Source organism: Mytilus californianus, unplaced genomic scaffold (genome assembly GCF_021869535.1).
Source record: "Mytilus californianus isolate M0D057914Y unplaced genomic scaffold, xbMytCali1.0.p SCAF_8, whole genome shotgun sequence".
In the NCBI taxonomy this organism is placed as follows: domain Eukaryota; kingdom Metazoa; phylum Mollusca; class Bivalvia; order Mytilida; family Mytilidae; genus Mytilus; species Mytilus californianus.
This window is the reverse complement of record NW_026262734.1, coordinates 8852727-8868938: the sequence shown is the minus strand read 5'-3', so window position 1 is coordinate 8868938 and position 16212 is coordinate 8852727. Positions and strand designations below refer to the sequence as shown.

The following is a 16212-nucleotide window of genomic DNA, read 5'->3' as shown; positions in this document are numbered from 1 at the left end:
TAATGGCGTCCATTAATAAAGGTTGTTTATATACTGTAGACTGACCATTGTCATACTTGGCTATGTACCTCAATATTTCGTTAACTTTTAATAAGGTCTGAAAAATATCATGGCAGATTCAGGGTTATTGAAAGGGGGTGTTATTCCAGAAAACAGACTATATAGAGCCAAACGGAGTGAGGCTAACCAATTTATTGACTATTTTATGACAAAAGATGTTATGATAACCCCCCTCCCCCATCTGCTACTGGTTATAGCTTGTACCAGATAGCACACAAGGTTGTTCACTTAAAAGTCATTATTAAGTAGATTTTTCTGCAATTTTTGATAATTGAGGATTTAGATTTGACAGTGTTCTCAATATGTGCATGCAAAAGATACACGACAAAGCTACAAATCAGAGGGCTATGTGTTGAAATAACCCAAATTGCCAAAAATCTCCATACTTCATAGTTTGTCATACAACTAAAGCAATTGTGGTATGTAAATTGTATCACCTTAAAACAAAAGAAAACTTGCAACTTTATATGAAATAAAAAAAATTATATTTTTATTAGTAACCTTTCAATAGAGAAAGGTATATATTGAAACATTTTCTCATCTTATAAAGCCATCATGAACAATTTTATATTATTCACTTTAAAACATTTCTGTTACCTTTCAGCATTGTCTGTTTGAACCAAATTTTGTAGAGGTTCACTAACTGTGAAGTATACTTAGGAGTTAAAACAGCCATTTTATTTATTGTGTTGCCTGACATAGGAATCACTTCTGTCATCTTGTGTGCTTTGTTAATCCGCAACCTATTGTAAATGACTTTGCAGATTCAACCATACTTCCACAGAATCTTCTACTGAACATAAAAATCTGACATATCAAAACATGGACTTAGCCCTTTCTGCTTCAGTTTGTTAATCCTTAATTACATGAAAACTGTTCAGTAGAATCTCACAAAATTGCACAGTTTCTTATATAAGACATGTAAATAAAGTTGTGCACCTGCTACTTTAATTATTGATCTGAGAGTGATTTTTAGGGTACTCCATACCAAAAGTGGATTTTGTATTTATGCTTATATTTTTTGAAGATGGAAGGCGACACACGTCTTCCAAGGACTCACACATTTAAATGATGTACATAATGTTGTAGATATAGAGAGTATTTATTTGTTTAAACGTAATGAAGGGACCATCACTCCAACTGATTGTTATTAGTAATTTATATTCTTTGTGAAAGGATTAATTTAGTTTAAAACAAACTCATTAAAAAAAAATCAAATTTTTTTCTTTAAAAGTTAAATTCTGACCAGTTTCAGTTGTATCATCAGGGAAATGCCTCGGACTATTTCTAATATACTTATCTCGAGATTAAATTGCTTATATGGCGAACTATAATTATTGATTTCTTTCTAACATTGATTTTAAATTTTACCTCCTTTGCAATAAATTTATAGAACAGAAAAAGAATTTTACTGGAATATAAATCATACATGATAAAAAATTGATGTGTTGTGTGATGTGTTTTTCAATAGAAACCTAGAAAATAATGTATAAATTAACCTTCAACCATTATTGTTTTGTCTTTGTGAGAGAAGAATGTTTGTTATATTTTGTGACGTATAGTGCATTCATATGTAAATTCCACTCATAATGTATGATAAGATTCATTTGCCATTTATAGAATTTTGTATGCTATTTGATAATTATATAGATGGACATTTTTTTTTTTAATTTTGCTTTCCTAATTTCACGTAACTCATTTACAGTATCCATGTTGTATTGAAAGTGATTGTACGGTAACATCTGGAAGTTCAAATGTTGTACATCACTGTAATATAAAAAGCCAGTTTTACAACTGTAGAAGTTATATTGTAAGTTTTGTACTTAAATCCATGCTGGGTCCTCAGTGGCCGAGTGGTCTAAGTAGTTGAAATACTGTATCACTAGCCTGTCAACACTGAGGTAGTTAGTTCGAATCTTTCACGCGACAGGTGTGCTACACTTCAATCTTATATTAAAATTTGTAATTTGTAAACAATAAGAAATATAAAACAATAAGAAATATAAAATTGACAAGAATTGTTAGTTTTCCCACGGAAGGGTGGTGGTTCTCTCTGGCACTCTGGCTTCCTCCACCAATAAATCACCTGACAGCCACGAAATAGCACAATAGTGCTGAAAGTGGTGTTAAACACCAATCAATAAATCCATCTCTGTCCTCTGGCTATCATCAAGATCATAGTACGGAAATTATTGTCCTGAAGCTCAAAATACAAATCAGTTAAGCCTAACAATAAGTAAAGAAAATAGATATAGCAAATGAATAACAAGTATATAATAAAAATTTGATACACTTAAGTGGAAAATTTTACAGGCCATCCAGCTGTTAATTTAAATATTAATTATTTACCTGTTTGAAAGAACACAACCATTAGGTGAGTGGTAAGTGGGTTCTCCTTTCCAGTATGCATCAAGTTAATGTAAAATAAGTATAAAATCAATTCAGAAATGTTAAATAGACCACTATCAATTAGCTTTTAATTTTTAGGATAAACAATTTTGTTTATTGAATTTCAATATATTGAAAGTATTAGCAATTGCAATTGTAATATAGGAAAAATCAAAATCTCTTTCTGCCATTGACAAACTTATCAGTAGATTGTATAGAAAGTTAATTATTATATGTTTACACATATGTGTTCAAGAATGTGCTTTCCAAAAGAAGTTTAAGTCTAAAAGCGCATCATACTTACGAAAATTTTTCATTAACCATGCAGAATTTATCCTTATTCACAAATTCAGTGTTTTTCCAATATATTCATGATAATAACAGTTATTCCTTTTCATCATAATACAAAACATACATACAAGAAGAACAAAAATAATTTTCACTTATCTTTGAAATTTAAAACAAGTGAATAGATATAAATAAAACTATCAGAATGGGTGGAAATGGTTGTTTAATTATTTGTTTTCGCACATAATAAGAGTTGTAACAATGGATGTTATTTTACATTGTATGATTTATAATGAGAAAACTATAGAATTACATATATTTATCTTTCTGCATTTGTAGTCAAATAACATTAGTAGTACTAAGTTTATTGTACCAGATGGACATTTCAACTTTTAAAAGGTATGATATGACCAAAAAGATTTAAATCTAAATTAAACAGAACCTTTTCAAAGACAAAGAAAGCATCTTTTCTTTTTTTTTGACTTTCAGATATATTAATGATTTACTGTTGTCAATAATCCCCATTTCAGTGAGTGCTTGCATATCATAAATTCATAAATCTCTTCAGTGATGCTCAAGGCCAAAATATATCACAGTCTGAAACCTAATACAAACTTTGAATAGCTGATAAAACCCCAAAAGGATCAAAAGTAAAGCCAAACCCATTCAAGAAATCAGCTATGCAAGTTAAATGCTTGATACTGCTCTAATAAACATTTATATAATTATATAAACACAATACACTTAGAAAGAATCCGAAAGAATAGGAATTAAGTCATTAACACAAATATAAAAATGAAAGAAAACCAATCTAATTAAAAAATTAGTAAAAATAAGCTTTCCCAAAAACACTGAAGGTTGAAACTCAAAATGTTAATTGTACAAACTAATTGGAGATTGATTTGTTGTTATTATATTTATATCCATCAGATAAAGATGCAGGTTATGTTTAAAAGGTGCTAAAAATAAAAATTAAAATACAAATATTATGGAAGTCATGTGATCTGAAATAGGAAGTTTTATTTTTGTGGTGACACTGAAATTGTGAATTTAAATTGAATGACCCAACTAAAACTGAAGAAGTCTTCATTACTTGAATTTTCAGGCTAGTTTGCTTTTTGGACAGAATGTTTCAAGTCTTCAGAACCTATTTTTACAAAGTAAAATTTCAGTAGAATTATGAGTTAGAAAACAAACATTTGGCTTTACCCTATAGACAGAAGCTAACATGACTTGAATTCATTCCCATAAAAAATTCTACATATTTCTACATTAGGTGCTATCTTTATCTTACTGTTCTTTATGAGCTTTGTTTTATTGTTGAAACTTTCCACCCATGACAAGATGGAGAATAGCAATAAGAGTGCTCTTCTTTATTTATTAGTTGTCACCTGTTAATTCAGGTGGTATTTGTATAATGTACATCTACCCACATTCATTTGCCAATTATACTTTGGTATTTTAGCAGTGAACATACATACAAAAATATGAAATATTTTATTTTTATGCTATTTGTATTTTTTAGAATTTGCTTTCATTTTTAGCTCACCTGACCTGAAAGGTCAAGTGAGCTTTTCTCATCACTTGGCGTCCGTCGTCCTGCATCCGTCGTCCGTAAACTTTTACAAAAATCTTCTCCTCTGAAACTACTGGGCCAAATTTGACCAAACTTGGCCACAATCATCATTGGGGTATCTAGTTTAAAAAATGTGTCCGGTGACCCGGCCAACCAACCAAGATGGCCGCCATGGCTAAAAATAGAACATAGGGGTAAAATGTAGATTTTGGCTTATATCTCTGAAACCAAAGCATTTAGAGCAAATCTGACACGGGGGTAAAATTGTTTATCAGGTCAAGATCTATCTGCCCTGAAATTTTCAGATGAATCGGACAACCCGTTGTTGGGTTACTGCTCCTGAATTGGTAATTTTAAGGAAATTTTGCCGTTTTTATACGACCGCAAAAATTAAAAATTTTTTGGTCGTATATTGGTATGATGTTGGCGTCGTCGTCGTCGTCGTCGTCCGGCGTCGTCCGGCGTCGTCCGAAGACACATTGGTTTTCGCACTCTAACTTTAGTTTAAGTGAATGGATCTCCATGAAATTTCACCATAAGGTTCAATACCACGAAAGGAAGGTTGGGATTGATTTTGGGGGTTATGGTACCAACAGTTAAGGAATTAGGGGCCAAAAAGGGGCCAAAAATAAGCATTTTTGTAACTTTCAGACAATAACTTGTGTGTAAGTGTATGGATCTCTCTGACATTGTACCACAAGGTTCCATATCACAAAGGGAAGGCTGTAATTGATTTTGGGGGTAATTGCCTCAAAATTTTAGGAATTAGGGGCCAAAAAAGGGGCAAAAAACAAGCATTTTTCTAGTTTCATGACAATAACTTGTGTGTAAGTGTTTGGATATTTCTGAAATTGTACTACAAGGTTCCATATCACAAAGGGATAGCTGGAATTGAGTTTGGGGGTAATTGCCCGAAACGTTTAGGAATTGGGGGCCAAAAAGGGGCCAAAAATAAGCATTTTTCTAGTTTCCAGACAATAACTTGTGTTCAAGTGTATGGATCTCTCTGAAATTGTACTGCAAGGTACCATACCACAAAGGGAAGGCTGGGATTGAGTTTGGGGGTGATGAATCATAAGGGGGTTCAAAAAATTGGGAGGGGGGGGATTTTTTTTTTTTTTTTTTTTCTTTTTATTCCTTTTTTTTTTCTTTTAAAATGTTCCATTTTAAGTTGGTTATTTCTGATTTATATTTAAAAGCAAATAATAATGATATGGTAGGAGATACACACCAAACAGGATGTGTAAATTATTATATAATAAGTATTGTGCAATAGCAAGAAATTTTCAATTGCACAGTATTGCACAATAGCAAGAAATCTTCAATTGCACAGTATTGCGCAATAGCAAGAAATCTTCAATTTAACAGTATTGCGCAATAGCAAGAAATATCCAATAGCACAATATTGCGCAATAGCAAGAAATTGTCAATTGTACAGTATTGCGCAATAGCAAGAAATATTCAATTGCACAGTATTGTGCAAAAGAAGATACTTCGTATAAATTGCTTATTTCTTGATCAATTTCAATGGGGTTTTATTCTTGAATTCTTGGGGTTCTTTAATATGCTGAATCTAACTGTGTATTAAGTTTTTGGATTTTGGGCCCCGTTTTTAAATTATTCCACATTGAGGTCCAAAGGGTCCAAAATTTAACTTTGTTTGATTTCATCAAAAATTGAATTATTGGGGTTCTTTGATATGCCGATTCTAACCGTGTATTTAGATTTTTAATTTTGGGTCCCGTTTTTTAAATTGGTCTACATTAAGGTCCAAAGGGTCCAAAATTAAACTTAGTTTGATTTTAACAAAAATTGAATTCTTAGGGTTCTTTGATATGCTGAATCTAAACATGTGTTTAGATTTTTGATTATGGGCCCAGTTTTCAAGTTGGTCCAAGTTGGGGTCCAAAATTAAACTTTGTTTGATTTCAACAAAAATTGAATATATGGGGTTCTTTGATATGCTGAATCTAAACATGTATTTAGATTTTAGATTTTTGGCCCAGTTTTCAAGTTGGTCCAAATTGGGGTCCAAAATTAAACTTTGTTTGATTTCAACAAAAATTGAATATATGGGGTTCTTTGATATGCTGAATCTTACCATGTATTTAGATTTTTTATTTGTGGGCCCACTATCAAATTGGTTCATATTGAGGTCAAAAGGGTCCAAAATTAAACTTTGTTTGATTTCATCAAAAATTGAATTATTGGGGTTCTTTGATATGCCAAATCTAACCGTGTATTTAGATTTTTAATTTTGGGTCCTGTTTTTTAAATTGGTCTACATTAAGGTCCAAAGGGTCCAAAATTAAACTTAGTTTGATTTTAACAAAAATTGAATTTTTGGGGTTCTTTGATATGCTGAATCTAAACATGTGTTTAGATTTTTGATTATGGGACCAGTTTTCAAGTTGGTCCAAGTTGGGGTCCAAAATTAAACTTTGTTTGATTTCAACAAAAATTGAATATATGGGGTTCTTTGATATGCTGAATGTAAACATGTATTTAGATTTTAGATTTTTGGCCCAGTTTTCAAGTTGGTCCAAATTGGGGTCCAAAATTAAACTTTGTTTGATTTCAACAAAAATTGAATATATGGGGTTCTTTGATATGCTGAATCTTACCATGTATTTAGATTTTTTATTTGTGGGCCCACTATCAAATTGGTTCATATTGAGGTCAAAAGGGTCCAAAATTAAACTTTGTTTGATTTCATCAAAAATTGAATTATTGGGGTTCTTTGATATGCCAAATCTAACCGTGTTTTTAGATTTTTAATTTTGGGTCCTGTTTTTTAAATTGGTCTACATTAAGGTCCAAAGGGTCCAAAATTAAACTTAGTTTGATTTTAACAAAAATTGAATTCTTAGGGTACTTTGATATGCTGAATCTAAACATGTGTTTAGATTTTTGATTATGGGACCAGTTTTCAAGTTTGTCCAAGTTGGGGTCCAAAATTAAACTTTGTTTGATTTCAACAAAAATTGAATATATGGGGTTCTTTGATATGCTGAATCTAACCATGTATTTTGATTTTGGACATTGGACCATAATAGGTAAATTAAAAAAATTGAAGTTCTTAGACCACATTCTTTCTGTGTCAGAAACCTATGCTGTGTCAAATATTTAATCACAATCCAAATTCAGAGCTGTATCCAGCTTGAATGTTGTGTCCATACTTGCCCCAACTGTTCAGGGTTCGACCTCTGCGGTCGTATCAAGCTGCGCCCAGCGAAGCATTTTATTGGTTATTATCTTGAACATTATTATAGATAGAGATAAACTGTAAACAGCAATAATGTTCAGCAAAATAAGATCTACAAATAAGTCAACTTGACCAAAATGGTCAGTTGACCCCTTAAGGAGTTATTGCCCTTTATAGTAAATTTTTAACCATTTTTCGTAATTTTTTGTAATTTTTTACAAAAATCTTCTCCTCTGAAACTACTAAGACAAATTTAACCAAACTTGTCCGCAATCATCATTAGGGTATCTAGTTTAAAAAATGTGTCCGATGACCCCGCCCGCGAACCAAGATGGCCGACATGGCTAAAAAATAGTACATAGGGTAAAATGCAGTTTTTGGCTCATATCTCTGAAACCAAAGCATTTAGAGCAAATCTGATGAGGATAAAATTGTTCATTAGGTCAAGATCTATCTGCCCTGAAATTTTCAGACCAATCAGGCAACCCGTTGTTAGGTTGCTGCCCCTGAATTGGTAATTTTAAGAAAATTTTGCAGCTTTTGGTTATTATCTTGAATATTGTTATAGATAGAGATAAACTGTTAACAGCAATAATGTACAGCAAAGTTAGATCTACAAATAAGGCAACATGACCAAAATTGTCAATTGACCCCTTAAGGAGTTATTGCTCTTTATAGTCAATTTTTTACAATTTTCATAAATTTTGTAAATTTTTGTAAATTTTTACAAAGTATTTTCCACTGTAACTACCGGGCCAAGTTCATTATAGATAGAGATAATAGTAAGGAGCAAGAATGTTCAGTAAAGTAAGATCTACAAACACATCACCAAAACACAATTTTGTCATGAATCCATCTGTGTCCTTTGTTTAATATGCACATAGACCAAGGTGAGCGACACAGGCTCTTTAGAGCCTCTAGTTTTATGTTACATTCTTTTAGTATTTTATGTGACAGCTTCTGTTTTGGTTTGAATCAATGTTTTGATGAGATATTTATGCTAATAAAACCATCATTTTGACAATTAAAGGTATTTATTACTTTTTATCACTGATTCTAGTTTTAGATTTCCTTTATAATACAGTGGACATGTGGTATTTCAGTGCAGCTGTTCAAAAGATTACTGTGAATTTAGAAATTCATGCATGCATTTATGATGGTGTTTTACTAAATACTGGTGAAAATTTGAGATCTAATTAATGTTATTGCAAAACTTTTGTGAAGGAAAATCACTACTGAAATTATGAATGCTAGTTGTCGAGCCTTCGACTTTTGTCGAAAAAGCGAGACATAGTGATCCTACATTCTGTCGTCGGCGTTTTTTACCAAACTTGGACAGAAGCTACTTACAATCAAAACATAGTATAGAGAGGAATATTTTTATTAATTTTTTTCCTCATTTTTGTTGAGCCTGTGATTAACAGCAAAAGTAGGCGATACACTGGGTTCCGCGGAACCCTTACGAATTTTTTATATTATTTCGAACATGATACTGTTACATTTTTGAAAGGAAATAATTTCTGAATTTATAGTATTTAAAGTGTACAAACTGTAGGTTTGTTTCAGAGAATTAGTAATTGCTCACTTGTGACAAGTTTGGAAGCCAAACTTATGCCTTGGCTGAGTCAACAATTGTTAAAGTTTGTGATTTTGTCTGTAAAGGGGAACCACTAGTGGTAGGTCAATGATATTTAGTATACGTTTGTGTTAACATTGGAACATCTCATTTCCATGAAGAACATTTGGTCCCATCCTCTCATCCATTGTCCATTGGCTTTGAAACTTTTGCATTAATATGTTCAAGTTTGTTATGGGATTCAGCTTTATTCATTTTTGTCTCGCCAAGCCGAAGTCAAAAAGCAAGACATAGGTATGCTATTTGCGGCGGCGGCGTCAACAATGTATTAGTTTGTGATTAGGTCTAGTTAATGGTGAACCACAAGTGGAAGGTCAATGATATTTGGTATGCAGTTGTATAAGCACTAGCACATCTCATTTCCATAGAGATTATTTGGCCCTGCCCCCTCAGTCATGGTCTATTGATTTTGAAACTTTTGCTAAGTTTACATGTGTTAGTTTGTAATTAGGTCAGTTTATGGGGAACCATTAGTGGTAGGTCAATGACATTTGGTATGCAGTTGTATAAGCATTGGCATATCTCATTTCCATGGAGATTATTTGGCTCCACCCCCTTAGTCATGGTCTATTGACTTTGAAAATTTTGCTTAGTTTACAAGTTAAGGTTTGTGATTAGGTCAGTTCAAGGGGAACCATTAGTGGTAGGCCAATGATAATTGGTATTCAGTTGTATAAGCATTAGCACATCCCATTTCCATGGAGAATATTTAGCCTCGCCCCCTCAGTCATGGTCTATGACTTTGAAACTTTTGCTTAGTTTACATGTATTTGTTTGTGATTAGATCAGTTTAAGATGAGCTGCTTATGTAAAGTCAATGATATTTGGTATGCAAATTTATGGCATTTGCAAGTATCATATTATAAAGCCCCATCCCCCCATCATGGTTTATTGACTTTGAAACTTTTACATAGTTTACAAGTTTAGGTTTGTGTTTAGGTTTGTTTAAAGGGAATGACTTATAATAAGTCAATGGTATTTGGTATGCAGTTGTATTAGCATTGGCACATCTCATTTTCATGGGGATTGTTCAGCCATGTACCTTCAGTCATGGTTCATGGACTTCGAATATTTGCATAACTTCCATGTTAAAGTATTGCTATTTTAATTTCAACGTTTGCATTAGCAAAATTACAAAAAGGCGAGACATATCTCTGTGATAACAGTTTATTTATGTTTTCTTTAAACCTTACCTATATATTGTTTCTAGCACACTAAGTACTCAAATTACTAAAACCTTTTCCCCCAGGAAATACATTTTACAAAGTTTCCTTAATTGTACTGTATACGGATGTCAATCTTTTCCTTTTGCAAAGTGTGAAGATAGAAATACTTTTAAATGTCAACATTTGTATTATACCATCAAAACTCCGGTACTTCAATTAAGTTAAGAATTCATAAACATGATTTTATATCTTTTTTTTTGCTTTGAACTAGCTTTTAGTAACTTCGAGTACTTTCAGATCGGTACTTTGTGTCTTACGTTTTTTTGTTAGCTGTTTTTTCGTGTCGGGTCTCGATCTGATTAGTCAAGGCTTTATCAATTGTTCTTAGGTGTGTTTTTTAGTTGTGCTGTTAAAAATCTTTCCCGGGTAAGTGGAGGGTTTGGCACCCACAAACATGTTTAAGCCCGCTGCATTCTGTATGTGGTTGTCCCAAATCTGGAGCCTGTAATTCAGTGGTTGTCGTTTGTTGCTGTATATCATTTATTTTTATACGACCGCAAAAAAAATTTTGTGGTCGTATATTGGTATGACGTTGGCGTCGTCGTCGTCGTCGTCGTCGTCCGGCGTCGTCCGGCGTCGTCCGAAGACACATTGGTTTTCGCACTCTAACTTGAGTTTAAGTGAATGGATCTCTATGAAATTTTACCACAAGGTTCAATACCACAAAAGGAAGGTTGGGATTGATTTTGGGGGTTATGGTACCAACAGTAAAGGAATTAGGGGCCAAAAAGGGGCCAAAAATAAGCATTTTTGTAACTTCCAGACATAACTTGTGTGTTAGTGTATGGATCTCTCTGACATTGTACCACAAGGTTCCATATCACAAAAGGAATGCTGGGATTGATTTTGGGGGTAATTGCCTCAAAATTTTAGGAATTAGGGGCCAAAAAGGGGCAAAAAAACAAGCATTTTTCTAGTTTCAGGACAATTACTTGTGTGTAAGTGTATGGATCTTTCTGAAATTGTACTACAAGGTTCCATATCACAAAAGGGAAAGCTGGAATTGAGTTTGGGGGTAATTGCCAAAACGTTTAGGAATTGGGGGGCCTAAAAGGGACCAAAAACACATTTTTCTAGTTTCCAGACAATAACTTGTGTTCAAGTGTATGGATCTCTCTGAAATTGTACTGCAAGGTACCATACCACAAAGGGAAGGCTGGGATTGAGTTTGGGGGTGATGAATCATAAGGGGGTTCAAAAAATCATGGGAGGGATTTTTTTTTTTTTCCTTTTTTTTCTTTTTTTCCTTTTTTTTTTCTTTTAAAATTTTCCATTTTAAGTTGGTTATTTCTGATTTATATTTAAAATCAAATAATAATGATATGGTAGGAGATACACACCAAACAGGATGTGTAAATTATTATATAATAAGTATTGTGCAATAGCAAGAAATTTTCAATTGCACAGTATTGCACAATAGCAAGAAATCTTCAATTGCACAGTATTGCGCAATAGCAAGAAATCTTCAATTGCACAGTATTGCGCAATAGCAAGAAATATCCAATAGCACAATATTGCGCAATAGCAAGAAATTGTCAATTGTACAGTATTGCGCAATAGCAAGAAATATTTAATTGCACAGTATTGTGCAAAAGAAGATACTTCGTATAAATTGCTTATTTCTTGACCAATTTCAATGGGGTTTTATTCTTGAATTCTTGGGGTTCTTTAATATGCTGAATCTAACCGTGTATTTAGTTTTTGGATTTTGGGCCCCGTTTTTAAATTGGTCCACATTGAGGTCCAAAGGGTCCAAAATTAAACTTTGTTTGATTTCATCAAAAATTGAATTATTGGGGTTCTTTGATATGCCGAATCTAACCGTGTATTAAGATTCTTAATTTTTGGTTCCGTTTTCAAATTGGTCTACATTAAGGTCCAAAGGGTCCAAAATTAAACTTAGTTTGATTTTAACAAAAATTGAATTCTTAGGGTTCTTTGATATGCTGAATCTAAACATATATTTAGATTTTTGATTATGGGCCCAGTTTTCAAGTTGGTCCAAATCGGGGTCCAAAATTAAACTTTGTTTGATTTCAACAAAAATTGAATATATGGGGTTCTTTGATATGCTGAATCTAACCATGTATTTAGATTTTTGATTTTTGGGCCCCGTTATCAACTTTGTCCACATTGAGGTCAAAAGGGTCTAAAATTAAACTTTGTTTGATTTCATCAAAAATTGAATTCTTGGGGTTCTTTGATATGCTGAATCTAACGATGTATTTAGATTTTGGATATTGGACCATAATAGGTGAATGTCCAATTTAAAATTTTTAAGTTCTTAGACCACATTCATTCTGTGTCAGAAACCTATGCTGTGTCAAATATTTAATCACGATCCAAATGCAAAGCTGTATCAAGCTTGAATGTTGTGTCCATACTTGCCCCAACTGTTCAGGGTTCGACCTCTGCGGTCGTATCAAGCTGCTCCCTGCGGAGCATTTTATTGTTTGTGGTTTTGTACATAAATCAGGCCGTTTGTTTTTCAAGTTTGAATTGTTTTGCATTTTGAAATGTCGGGCCTTTTCTACCTTGCTCTGCAGTATGAGTCTTGCTCATTGTTGAAGACTGTACGCTGACCTATTGTTGCTAACATCTACATCATTTGTCTATGATGGAAACTTGTCACATTGGTAATCATACCATATCTTCAACAGCTTGTATTTGTGTAGTGACTTCATCTACTTTTGCACTGATGCCAAATTTAACATTTCCAGGAAAACAAAAGACTACATTTGTCAATCAGTCCGTCCGTCCTTGTGTCTAAACAAACGAAACATATAGAAGGAGAAGAGACCTATTAATTTTGGGGTATTTAGGTCAAAGGTCTAGGTCACTGATTTTGAACCTTTGAAATAAAAAAAAATCTTTCAATAAATGTGCAGTTCTGGAAGCTCCTATTCAGACTTTGTAAAACGTCACCAGTGTCTGAGCAGAAAGTTGATGAACCAGGGGTATGTCAAAGAACGTCTCGTCCTTTTTCTAAAAAAGTTTATCGGAAGGTACCAATTAAGACCTTGTTGATAAATACTCCGTATCAACTTCACAAATAATACACGATGGTCTTGAAGACTTTGTATAGATTCTGCGTACTGACGTTGTTTATCATCTTAATAACGTGTTATAGTATTCTTTTATTTGTCTTTATAAATATTACTTTTACTGTTAAGTCTGTTTTTTGTGATATACATTTGACGTGACTCTGTACTTATGTATCCCGTCATACTTTGAACCACTAAATTATTTTATTTATTTATATTACTTTTACTGTTAAGTCTGTTTTTGTGACATCCGTTTTACGTGACTCTTTACATATGTATCCCGTCATACTTTGAACCACAAAATTATTTTTTGTCTACCTGTGCGAATTTCAAACGAGCGATTTTACGCCAGTACTTAAAACCTTCCATCCTTTATGGGTGGATTTTACATAGATAAATAAAATCGTATAATGAAAAAGCAAAATGAGGATGTTAAATTTGATGTATGCCTTTTTGTGCTTCTTCGTTACATTTGTTTGTTTTTATAGTGATTAAGACGATAACACAATGTTGACTGCTGTACCCCTATTTTTAACATTTTTACCTATTGCGTCTGTTTGTTTTCTTCACGCATCTTTGTCAATATAATGGAATTTGATGCGACTGTCATACAAGTGAGAGGTTTAGCTAGCTATAAAACTAGGTTCAATCCACCATTTTCTACATAAGAAAATGCCTGTACCAAGTCAGGAATATGACAGTTGTTATCCATTCGTTTGATGTGTTTGAGCTTTTGATTTTGCCATTTGATTAGGGACTTTCCGTTTTGAATTTTCCTCGGAGTTCAGTATTTTTGTGATTTTACTTTTTGCACCTTTTAACTTGTTAATTGCAATAATCTTTGTGCAATCAAAGTGGGTTATTTTTTTTTTTTAAATGCGTACACATTTTCTCCTCTTCATCGAACTTGAGATAAAGGATACAACAGATTCAGTTAAGTCTGCCCCATATCTTGACTTAACATCTAGAAATTGACAATAAGGGTCGGTTGAAAACAAATCTTTACGACAAAAGAGATGATTTCAGCTTCCCAATTGCGAACTTTCCATTTCTATGTAGCAACATTCAAACAGCGCCTGCATATGGAGTATATATATCTCCCAGTTGATAGGGTATTCCAGGGCTTGTATTTCCTATCATGATTCCCTTGATAGATTGTTGCTTTTCAAAAAGAAGCTATTAAACCAAGTGTTCCAAGTGGTGAAGTTGAAATCGTCGCTTCGTTAATTTTATGGACGCCATCACGAGTTGGTTGACCGTTATGGAATATCTGTTTCACAGATGACGACGGATATGTTCCAATTGTCGTACCTACAATCCCGTCCTCTTTTCCTCGAATGTGACCTACCAAATTAGACTTATCACCATGTTTGTACTTACATGAGCAACACGACGGGTGCCACTTGTTTAGCAGGATCTGCTAACCCTTCCAGAGCACCTGAGATCACCCCTGGTTTTGAGCGGGGTTCGTGTTGCTCAGTCGTTACATGTAGTTATCTATATTGTGTTTTTTAGTATACTGTTGTTTGTCTTTTGATCTTTTTCTTTTTTTTTTGCCATGGCGTTGTCAGTTTATTTTCGACTAATGAGCTTGAATGTCACTTCGGTATCTTTCGCCTCTCTTTGCTGTTTTTTAAGAAATTTTCACACAAAACAATGTGAATATCTACGAATATTTGGTAATTTATGTCAGAACTGAAACAGATAACGACTGGGCCAATAAAATGCTTGGTACTGATTGTGGTATATACATTTGTAAGACGGGCAGGTACCTCTTACAATAATTAAGTATACACCAGATAAAATTTTACTTTTTCTTATAGCATCCGAGAAACTGACATTAATATGTAAACTTTATGTTGATTACAACTTAATACGTGTCAATTGTTAAGTTATTAAAGAATCAAGAAAACAATATGTCATATAATGAACGAGATGATTTATTTAAAAGAGGGACGAAAGATACCAGAGGGACATTCAAACTCATAGATCGAAAACAAACTGACAACGCCATGGCCAAAAACATGCAAAATATCCCTTGACAAAATTATATGTTGATATACATAGAAAGAAACAGAATGCAGCACAGTATAACAGATATAACCTGACAAATTTACAACTTTCAATAATTTCATAGTTTATACTAAAGATTCAATGCATGAACTGTCACTGACGATTATATCTCTGGATCTACCAATGCGGAGATTGCTTACCAGGTTTGACCTTATTTTAAAATCTGGTAAACAAGCGTTAAAGGAGCTTACGTATTTCGTGCACGAATTTTTGTACTGTAGGTCGAATCATTTATTGTCTAAGAGAGTAAAACAAGCCCAGCATTCAATATATTTCGATGTCTTTGTCACCTAAAAAAAAAGAAAACGAAACAATGGAATGATTGTCAAAAACACGGCTAACCAACGTTTTCATGATAAATATTGTTGTTAAGTTCTAGTATTCATATTTTCTGATTGTGTTAAAACACTATGAACGTAAGTAAGTAACACTCCTCAAATAAATAACACATGAAAACTACTGATTTTTTGTTTCATGTCCAAGTCAGTTCCGTTCAAAATAGAACTCCTTTATGTTTGAATATTTCTCCTTAATGAAGCTTATGATTACAAGTTTACAAAAAAAAATGTTCCGATGAACAGATATTAAAATAAGAATATAGTTATCAAAATTAGAATAAAGTTATCAAATGATGTTATCATTCTTCTCTAAATATGAAAAACCCCAACTTTTTACGAGAAAATGTTTCTTTTAAATCATGTCAATACATTAGCACT

General features: G+C 33.0%; 2 long non-coding RNA genes across 2 annotated transcripts; one reads left to right on the top strand and one right to left on the bottom strand.

Annotated features, from left to right (window-relative positions):
- Positions 1-5419: 5419 nt before the first annotated feature.
- On the bottom strand, positions 5420-12842 carry LOC127710578 (uncharacterized). Its single transcript, XR_007986231.1, has 2 exons — positions 12789-12842; positions 5420-7516 (listed from the first exon to the last, which is right to left on the bottom strand). It is a non-coding gene; the product is annotated as an uncharacterized LOC127710578 (long non-coding RNA).
- Positions 5456-8564, top strand: LOC127710579 (uncharacterized). The gene is made up of 2 exons (XR_007986232.1): positions 5456-6080; positions 7127-8564. It is a non-coding gene; the product is annotated as an uncharacterized LOC127710579 (long non-coding RNA).
- Positions 12843-16212: the final 3370 nt, after the last annotated feature.